Consider the following 10,656-nt stretch of genomic DNA (forward strand, 5'->3'; position numbering starts at 1 on the left):
ACCATAAGTATTATCATTAAAAGAGCCCAGTCATACTTGAACAGTTTTGTGTCTTTCTTGTTATTGAAATAATTCACTTACTCTTTTTAAGTAAATAAGATTTTTTAACAAATAACAATTTTAAAGGTATTTTTTTAAATGAAACATCTGAAGCCTAGTGTTAAATTTCATGCTAAGGGATGACAGAGGCCTTTTTTATAATATTTTTAAAATAAATTGTCACTCTTTTATACATTAAACCTCTTGACAATATAAAAGTTCACAGAGATATTCTAAGGTGTTCAGAAGTGACAATTATGAATGTTTAATAAAGCCTGTTTTATTGAGCAAATATTTACCACCAAGCTAAGAACTGTCACATAAGAGCAAATGGCTCCATGACAATCAGGCAAGGTAGGCATGGTTGTCAGCCACTGTTCTCACAAGAACAGTGAGACACCACAGATAATTTAGGAGACAAGATCAGTGAGACACCACAGATACTTGTGATGGGAAAACAAAGCTCTAAGACCCCAACACACATGTCCTTACCACAGTGCCATTCTGCTTCTCTCAGAAAGGCCTAAATAAATAAATCAAATATTTAAAACTGTATCAAAAGGGAGATACTTTATTCATAAGCCTGAGAAAGATTGGCAGCTAATTTTCTCAGGAAAAAGAAAAACTCTTTGTATTGTTTTTTTCTTTTTTTTTAATATACATATTTTAAAATTTATTCATTTTTGAGAGACATGGGGAGGGGCAGAGAGAGAGAGGAAGACACAGAATCCAAAGCAGGCTCCAGGCTCCGAGCTGTCAGCACAGAGCCTGACACGGGGCTCAAACCCATGAACTGTGAGATCGTGACCTGAGTCAAAGTTGGACACTTAACCAACTGGGCCACCCAGGCACTCCAGGTTAAACTCCTTTAAAAACACACCAGTTTTTCTGATCACTATCCCCAAATTTAAACACATACTTACAGTTTTTATCTCTTGCTGCATATATTCAAAGAAATCAAATGGATTTCTAATTTCATATAAGTCTAACTTATGAGATAGTATGCATTAATAGAAAAGACACTAAACTTCTTACAACCTCTATAACTAGTAAAATTTTGCCATTCTTCTAAGGCCTTATAAAAGTCATGACTGCTTTTCTCTGGGAAAAATTGTACTCTAAACAAGGGAAATAGACTAATGGTCAGCCAACAAACAAACAAAAATCACAATTAAGTTTGATATATATATACATGTATATATATACATATATATATATACATACAATATATGCAAATATATTCAAATATTATTTAATTTATAAGCTTCTGTGGACTTCATTTTAAATTTTCAAAAAATCATTTGATTTATACTGCATACTTTAGTTACCCTTCAATATTTTGCCTTCCTTATTCAATATTTACATAGCTGATCAGCAAATAAATGTTATCTTATTGATGAAACAAAATATATATTTCCGGTATTTTTATTTCTACAATTATTTATTTATTTGTTTGTTTGTTTGTTTTTTAATGTTTCTTTCTTTTTGAGACACAGAGACACAGCATGAGCAGGGGAGGGGCAGAAAGAGAGGAGACACAGAATTCAAAGCAGGCTCCAGGCTCTGAGCTGTTAGTACAGAGCCCAACGCAGGGCTCAAACTCATGAACAGTGAGATCATGACCTGAGCCGAAGTCAGACTCTTACCTGACTGAGCCACCCAGGTGTCCACTTCTACAAGAGTATAATGGTAATGTGAATAGAAGTGTGCTAATAATACTCAACTCCTATAGCCATGTTAAATAGAAAATCAGAGTCCTTTTCTTCAGTTATAGCTTCATATGTAGCTGCTACCAATGATTCATAGTTGCACATAATGAAGAACCATGACATAAACAAAATTAAAGAGAGAAAAAGGAAAGTTGTATTCATATTCAAAAAGAAACTCCTAAGAATTATATAACAAATATATCCTTACCATTTTTTCAAGCCCAGTTAAAATCCAGACCTGTATGATAGGCAATCATAACATCTCCTCCATGATTAGAGTTCAGTTTATATTCATATAGTATGTAATTATTTGATTAATGCCTGTCTTCCTTATTACACTAGGGGGTAAGGTCTGTTTGTCTTTTTGTTGTACTTTCAGTATTTACCAGATCAGCAAATGCACTGTAGATACTTAATATTTATTAAATTAGTGAAATGGATACACAGAGAAACCTAACAATCTTATACACGTTAATAGAGTCTATTCTATGGAAAACACTATGGAAATTCCTCAAAACACTAAAAGTAAAATTGCCTGGCCTTGCAGACGCTGCCACCCTGGAACCACCAACCTGCCCAAGCATGGTCAACCCCACCGTGTTCTTCTTTGATATCACTTTGACAGCTAGCCCTTGGGCCATGTCTCCTTTGAGCTGTTTTCAGACAAATTTCCAAAACAGCAGAGGACTTACATGCTCGGAGCACTGGGGAGAATGCTTTTGATCACAAAGGTTCCTGCTTTCATAGGATTATTCCAAGATTTATGTGCCATGGTGGTGCAATAATGGCCCTGGTGGCAAGTCCATCTCCTATAGGGAGAAATTTGATGACGAGAATTTCATCCTGAAGCTCACATGCCCTAGCATTCTTTCCATGGCAAATGCTGGACCCAACATGAACGGTTCTCAGTCTTTCATCTGCACTGCCAAGACTGAATGGTTAGATGACAAGCACGTGGCGTTTAGCAAGGTGAAGGAAGGCATGAACTTCAGAAGCCATGGAGCATGGGATCCAGGAATGGCAAGCAAGACCAGCTAGAAGGTCGCCATTGCTGACTGTGGACAAATCTAATAAATTTGATTTGTGTTTTATCTTAACTACCAGACCATTCCTTCACAGTTTGGTAGAGCACCCCTTCACCCCCATCTGCTCAAAATCTCCTGCAGCCTTTGAGCTTCCGCTGCAGCTCCATGGGTCCCAAGTTTTCCTTACTCCCCTCCAAGCCCAGCTGGATGGCAGAGTAAAATTTATGATCATGAAATAAAAGTTAAACAACAAAAATAAATAAATAAAAATAAATGAATAAATAAAATTACCATAGGATCCAGTAATTCCACTATAGGGTATTTACTCAAAGAATATGAAAACATTAATTTGGAAAGGTATTTTGCACCCCTGTGTTTATTGTAGCATTATTTATAATAGCCAAGATAGGAAGAAACCCAGGTGTCTACCCACAGATGAAGGTATAAAGCAGATGTGATATATATGTGTGTGTATGTGTGTATGTATATATATATATATAATATATATATATTATATATATATATATATATTATTCAGCCATAAAAGACGAAATCTTGCCATTTACAACAACTTGGATGGATCTAGAGAGTGTAATGCCAAGTGAAATAAGTCAGTCAGAGAAAGACAAACACCCTGTATTTCAGTCATATGTATAATTTAAGAAAACAAAATCAATGAAAGAAAAAAAGACAAAAAAGATGCTTATATACAGAGAACAAACTAGTGGTTGCCAGAGGGAAGGTAGGTGGGGTATGGGTGAAATAAAGAAGATTAAGAGTACACTTTTCTTGGGGTGCCTGGGTGGCTCAGTCGTTAAGCATCCGACTTCAGCTCAGGTAATGATCTCACAGTTTGTGAGTTGAGTCCTGCATTGGGCTCTCGGTGTCTGGGGCCCTGCTTCAGATTCTGTGTCTCCCTCTCTCTCTGCCACTCCCTCCTCATGCTCTGCCTTTCTATCTCTCTCTCTCAAAAATAAAATGAAACTTAAATTTTTTTTTAACTTTTAAAAAAGAGTATACTTTTCTTGATGAGCACTGAAAACTACATAGAATACCTGAAATATTGTATACATGAAACTAATATAACACAGTATGTCAATTATACTTAAGCTAAAAAAAAAAAAGACTAAAAAGTCTATTGTATCTAAACAATGCATAAAAGGGGAAACAATAGGTAGATATAAACAGCTCCATCTTTTCTTGATTTTGATACTCAGTTCACTCAGCTCTTGTTTCTGGCCATGATTTTGAGTTGTTTTTTCCAACTACCCCTTCTGAGTAAATAAAATTCATGTTCTAACATAAAGAAGTACTTTAGTATGCCCATGTATTTTGTAGTCTTAAGAAATGAATTTAGAAAGAATGCTCAAGGTATATTTCAGTATATAGCATTATTACCCCAAAGATATTACCAACATCAATTCTATATCTAGTAAGACATTATCTAGTTAAACAGATTTCTATACCTGGAAAACAAAAATGATAAAATTATCATACTGACATAAGAAAATCTTCATAACATCTATGGAATTGTGTTTGTAGATTGGATACTGGTTAAGAACTGTTTTCCTTCCACCACTCTCTCTACTTCCTCCGTGCTGTTTTCATTTCTAGGAATGGCAACCATGGTCAGTGGCAGCTCCTGGACTACACAGACCTTGATGGGCAAGTCCTGAAATGAAGAGTTCATTTGCTTCAGACAGTTGCAGTTAATGTCTGGCAGATGACCCCTTGTGGCTGCATCTCTGACCTGCTTTATTGTGGTCAAGGGGGTCAGATTCCTAGTTCTGTGGGAGGAAATGAAAGCCTATTGGAGTGGGGACACATAGCTGCTCTCAAAAGACAAACAAAGTTGCCCAAGAGACTTAAAAAACAGAGAGAAATTGTGTCTACCAAGGACTTTTCTTAAGACATTACACAATTAATAAGTGTTTGCCCTTTCTGTACACTTCCACCATTATGAGAATATGCAAGGGCAGAATCTCTTTCTTACATGATTTATTTTTTATATTAAAAAAATAATTATATTGTAACTGGTTTTAAGATATTCTGGGAAATATGGGAAGCATGGGTGGCTCAGTTGGTTAAGCCTCCAACTCTGATATCGGCTCAGGTCATGATTTCATGGTTTGTGAGATCAAGCCCCATGTTAGGCTCTGCACTGCTGGGATTCTCTGTCTCCCTCTCTCTCTGCCTCTACCCCCTGCTCATACCTATGCATGCTGTCTCTTCCTTTCTCCTTCTCTCTCAAAGAAAGAAAGAAAGAAAGAAAGAAAGAAGAAAGAAGAAAGAAAAGAAAAGAGAAAAAGAAAAAGAAAAGAAAAGAGAAAAGAAAAGAAAAACATAAAAAAGAAGATATTCTGGGAAGGAGCTAGGAAGAACCAACTATATGAAATGCCATGCATCCCTGGATTCACTTTGAGTTTTCCCTTTTTTTTTTTTCCTTTTTTTCATGTTTATTTTTTGAGAGACAGACAAGTATGAGCAGGGAGGAGCAGAGACAGAGGAGGACACAGAATCTGAAGCAAAGCTGCAGGCTCTGAGCTGTCAGCACAGAGCCTGACACAGGCTCCATCTCACAAACCATGAGATCATAACCTTAGCCAAGTCGGGATGCTCACTGACTGAGCCATCCAAACACCCCACTGAGTTTAATTTCAAAGACCAGAGACTATATCTTGACGTGAAACACGTGTCTTAAAAACAAGTGGCAGTTCTGCAAGATAATTTCCATTCAGTTCAATTGGAGTCTTTTTGATATGGTCATTGGTGAAGAAAAGCAGGAGTCAGGAAACTTCAATCATTTCTTCACTCAGAGTATGGTAGCTGATATTGGCTACTGTTGCTGTCACAAAATGAGATGCACATTGGAAGTCAAAGTCAATTGAATAAATTATGGAGGCTTTAAAATGAGCTCTAGAAAGCAATATGATAGACAAATAGTAATTCTATGGGGTTCTTCTTAACAAGCAGGAGTCTTTCTCCTTAAATTTCAGCCTCCTGACTCCTAAAAGTAGTTTAAGGTTGCCTCAAAATAGCAAATTAAGCATATCTATCTATCTTTATCTCTAGCTATGTATATACTCAATCCATATATATATATATATATATATATATATATATATCCCAGCTTCATAGAAGAGTTAGTTTAAAAGGAGTTAATAAACCTCTAGGTTTATTTCTCAGTCTCAGGATACACTGTGTTCTCCTTGCTTTACAGGCAATATATTCTGTCTATTCATTATCTCCAGTGAAAATGATAAAAAATTAATTGAAATTTTATACCATAAAAATATATATTCACTGTATTTCTTTCACATTGCATCATGAAATATGTTAGTATTAAAAATGTTCCTAGTAAGCCAGAGAACACTTATATAAAATTGTCACATACAATATTTAACAGATGTCTGATTTCAGTGCTCTATAACTAGAGAAGGCAGCATAGTCTAGTGTAGAGTGCATTACACCAGAAGCCAGAAAACCTAGAATCTTAATCCTTGGCTCTGCTGTGATTAAATAACACCAACAATTTTGAATCATTTTCATTTTATTCACTTTCAAAAGAAAGGTGAAAAATTCTCCTCCTGTAAAGTGTTTATGAGGGAACAGTGAAAATGGCTTAACATCTCAGGTTTAAAACTCAAGATCTGAAGAATCAGGATTGTGGTCAGAAATTTGAATTCTTACCTATACAAATATTAGGAATTAAGGGGTATAAGGTATTTGTGGAAGACTGTCAGGACCAAATCTATAGGAATTGATGAAATAGCATGAGAAACTGTGGTCTAGCAAATTCTCCCTGAGTGAGGAAATCACTTGTCTGCATAGAACTGGCAGATATGGAAGTAATCATGTGATGGTATAACAATGCACCCAGGTAGTTGGGCTCTTGATCTAGAATATTATTTCCTGGAATTATATTGCTAAAACAGGAACTTTCAGATCACAATCAGTTCAGCAATGATTCATGTGTCCCTTGCAATCCCAAGCTTTGCATTCTCCTCTGAAAATTCAAATTATTTGTCACATGGTACTGCTTTAAGAGAACAGTAATGGGGAGATGAAAGGTAAAGCATTTTCAATAGGTGTAATAAAGACAGTAGAGAATGAAATTTTAAAAAAGATTTTTAATAGGTGTAATAAAGACATTAGAGAATAAAATTAAAAAAAAAAAACAATGCTATGAACAGGTAACCTAAAGGTATAAATTATGTTGGTATAAAGCAATACAAAAGAGTTTTGAGATCTTCTTATTTCCTGCACGGGGCCCTTCAGAATGAACTAGCTGCAGTGATTTCAACTGTTGCCTCACAAGAGATCCAGCTGGGAAGGGTTTAAAACACTGATGCACACACCACACCCCAGGACAACTAAATAAGAATTTTGGGGAATGGGGTTCAGATCTTAGTGTTCTAAAGGTTATAGAGCTGATCTAATAAACATCCAAGTTTGAAAGCCATTGATTTAGGGTAATGCATAACCACAAACAGTAGAATTTCTTCCTGGATACTATAGAAAAAATTGCAAAACATCTCCTTTCCCTTAAAAGAACTGAATATGAAAAATAGCTACTCCTAAAACTTATGAAGATTAACACTAAGCCAATGTTTATTGACCTATTATAGAGTAGAATACAAACCAAGATTCAGCTTTTCACTCATCTGAATCTATAATATCCTTTGAAACACATGCATATAAACTCTGGCACTTCTACTCCTGGGGCTATCTCACAAGTCTAAATATTACTTTTAAAGCCACTGCCTTCAAGTCCTCAAAGGAAGCTTTCTTCTCTAATTATGATTTCCTTGCCATCCAAAAGAGTTTATTCATTTTGATTAGGGACTTAAGTGGTACCATGAATACTCTGCCTTACATTCATAGGCCATATACATCATTTATTCAACACAATATAATAGCATCTATAAATGTCACCATATTTGCTCATACTTGTAAAACACTGATATCAAGTGTTGCATTCAGGCTTTCTTCTCAGTGGTTTTATTATAGCCATTTCCAATTATCTACTTCAAACACCACTTTGATTCTTTAAAGGGTCCTAAAGAGTAATTTATTAGCTTACCTAAGATTTCTGTTTGTTTGGGTTTTTTCTTCTAGCTAGAGCAGATTCTGAAAAAAGAATTAATGTTACATATCTTGAACAGTCTAATCGCTGATCAGGGAGTACAAGCTTGAAAGGAAGTCTATTTGATGCCTATCTGAAAACTTTTGAAGAACTTTTACAACGAAGCCATTTGTTCCTGCATATCTAGGGGTTCTTTAAATGGGACCAGAATTGAACTTCAAAGGATGAATCAGCCCATTCAAAACAAATGCAATTCTGTATATGAGTATATGTACGTATGTTTTTCTGGGAAAAGAGTTAATAGTTATCAAATTATAAATGTAATACTGGCACAAATGACTTTAGTGAGTTTCTATGAATATTCTAAAAGTCTCTCCGGATTCAGGTAGCTACATATTTCTTCATTCTCTATAGAAAGATTTCCTTTTTTTAAAAAAAAAAATTTTAACGTTTATTTATTTTTGAGAGGGAGAGAGACAGAGCTTGAACAGGGAGGGTCAGAGAGAGAGGGAGACACAGAATCTGAAACAGGCTCTGGCTCTGAGCTGTCAGCACAGAGCCTGACGTGGGGCTTGAATCACGGACCACGAGATCATGACCTGAGGCTAAAGTCGGACACTTAACCAACTGAGCCACCCAGGTACCCCAATGATAGAAATATTTCGACTGACTTTTGCTTTTAACCAAATACCACCATCCTAAATCATGGAATGTTGTAAGAAAACATAGTATATTTACTTTACAAATGTTATTAAATATGTCATGGTCATACATTACAGAGGACACATGTGAGATATATTTTCTTGACTTTCTTCTTCAGCAACTAGGTTACTTTTATTTTATTTATTTTATTTTATTTTATTTTATTTTATTTATTTTATTTTGTTTTGTTTGTTTATTTTACTCTTGTCTTTCAACTCTAAGTTTAACCTTGCATTCTCTGCTTTGTGACACTGAGAATGATAGGCTACAAACTGCATTTCCCAGACTCTTTAGAGCCTGGTGGAAGTTGGTAATGCAGGACAAGGAGGGAAGAAATTTCTTTCTTGCCTCTAGTTCCTGCCTCTCCCTTCCAGTAGCAAAAGACAGGTTTAGTTCCCCAGCTGCCATATTATTGCCATATTTCCATTATCACCTCATAGATTCTCGCATCAGTCAGAGCACTCATTGTGAGGCTCTTCCATCAGAAGGTACCAGTGTCAGGGGCACACATCATCCCATATCCTAATGTCTACTCCCTTGTCTTTGGTTTCCCAAGTCCTGGAGGCGGTGGCTGGTTCTTGCAGTTTCTAATATCTGTGGTACCTCAACGTAGTCTTTTTGCTATGTCAAAGTTCCACAAACCCTGTGACCAATTTATGTATTAAATCCTCTCTGTTACAGAAATACATAAATGTTTCAATTTTCCCCACCCAACCATGACCAATATATTAATAAATCATATAACTTATATTTTAATCTTCAAGAGATTAGTTAATTAAAAAAAAAGACTTAATTAGTATCAATTTAGGAAACAAATACATCCCTTAATGTCAAAAGCTTAGAGTAGGTCAAAGGCATCCAATGCTACATGGTGGATGAGAAAGATGAGTTTCATATGACATCATGATCTGATTGTCCAGGGAAAAGTTTCATAAGAACCACTAATGGTTGAAACCATGCAACAAAGAGTGTGAAGTATACATCAAGTGATACATGCCAGGATCAATAACGTAATGCGTAGGCTTACCACAAGATGAAAATGTTTGGATCCCTTGTAAAAACATTAAAAAATTGAAGATAACAGTAGCAGAGCATTAAACCAAATGTGGGGTGCTTATCAGTGTGGAGTCCTGTATGACTGCACAGATTACACACCCATAGGAACCAGCCTTGTCTACAAACTATTTTTGAAGGAAGCTTGCATGAAAAAGAAAGAAAAGTACCAGAGATGATAGCTAAGCCAAGGGATAGAAGAAACTTCAATAGCTCTCACACTAATTGTTTCATTTTGTCTAAGACTGGGGTGTGCAAACTCACCTGCATGGCCAAATCCAGGCCACTACCTATTTTAGTAAATAAAGTTTTATTGGCTTATTTGTTCACAAATTTTCTATGGCCGCTCTTGTACACGAGAGCAGAGGTGAGTGGTTGTGTCAGAGACTACAAGGCCAGCAAAGCCTAAAATATTCACTTTCTGCTTCTTTACAGAGAAGTCTGCCAACCCCTGAAGTAGCATCAATGCATTAGAAACAAAAACAGTTGACAATTTCTTGGGGCATCTGGGTGGCTCAAAAGGTTGACTGTACAATTCTTGATTTTGGTTCAGGTCATAATCGTCCGGTTCCAAAGATGGAACCCCACCGCGGTCTCTGAGCTAACAGTGCAGAGCCTGCCTGGGATTCATTCTTTCCCTTTCTTTCTCTCTGCCCCTCCCTGGCTCATACACCTGTGCACTCTCTCTGTCTCAAAATAAATAAACATTTAAAAATATGTATATTTAAAAAAAATTCTTTAATGTGTTCTTTTATTCTTTTATCCTTTATGTCACTAGGTAGCTGGAATGTTACCTCCCACATCTTTTTTATAACAAAATATGTGGAGATATATATTCCAGGTCAGCCTCCAAATTTTAGATGAGTCATAATATTAGTCAGTCTCATCTAGAAATCCCAGGAAGGCATCACAAGCTCCGATAAGCAGTCAGCACTGTGTGGCCAGAGTAAGCATTTCACATGAATAAATTTAACTAAGACAATCTCAATAGCCCACAGTATCTCTGAATGAATTGTGGACAAAAAGTCACTAATTCCGTATT

General features: G+C 36.0%; 1 pseudogene; it reads left to right on the forward strand.

Annotated features, from left to right (window-relative positions):
* The first annotated feature begins 2,330 nt into the window (after positions 1 to 2,330).
* On the forward strand, positions 2,331 to 2,786 carry LOC115526540 (annotated as a pseudogene).
* Positions 2,787 to 10,656: the final 7,870 nt, after the last annotated feature.

Source organism: Lynx canadensis, chromosome A1 (assembly GCF_007474595.2).
Source record: "Lynx canadensis isolate LIC74 chromosome A1, mLynCan4.pri.v2, whole genome shotgun sequence".
Classification (NCBI taxonomy): domain Eukaryota; kingdom Metazoa; phylum Chordata; class Mammalia; order Carnivora; family Felidae; genus Lynx; species Lynx canadensis.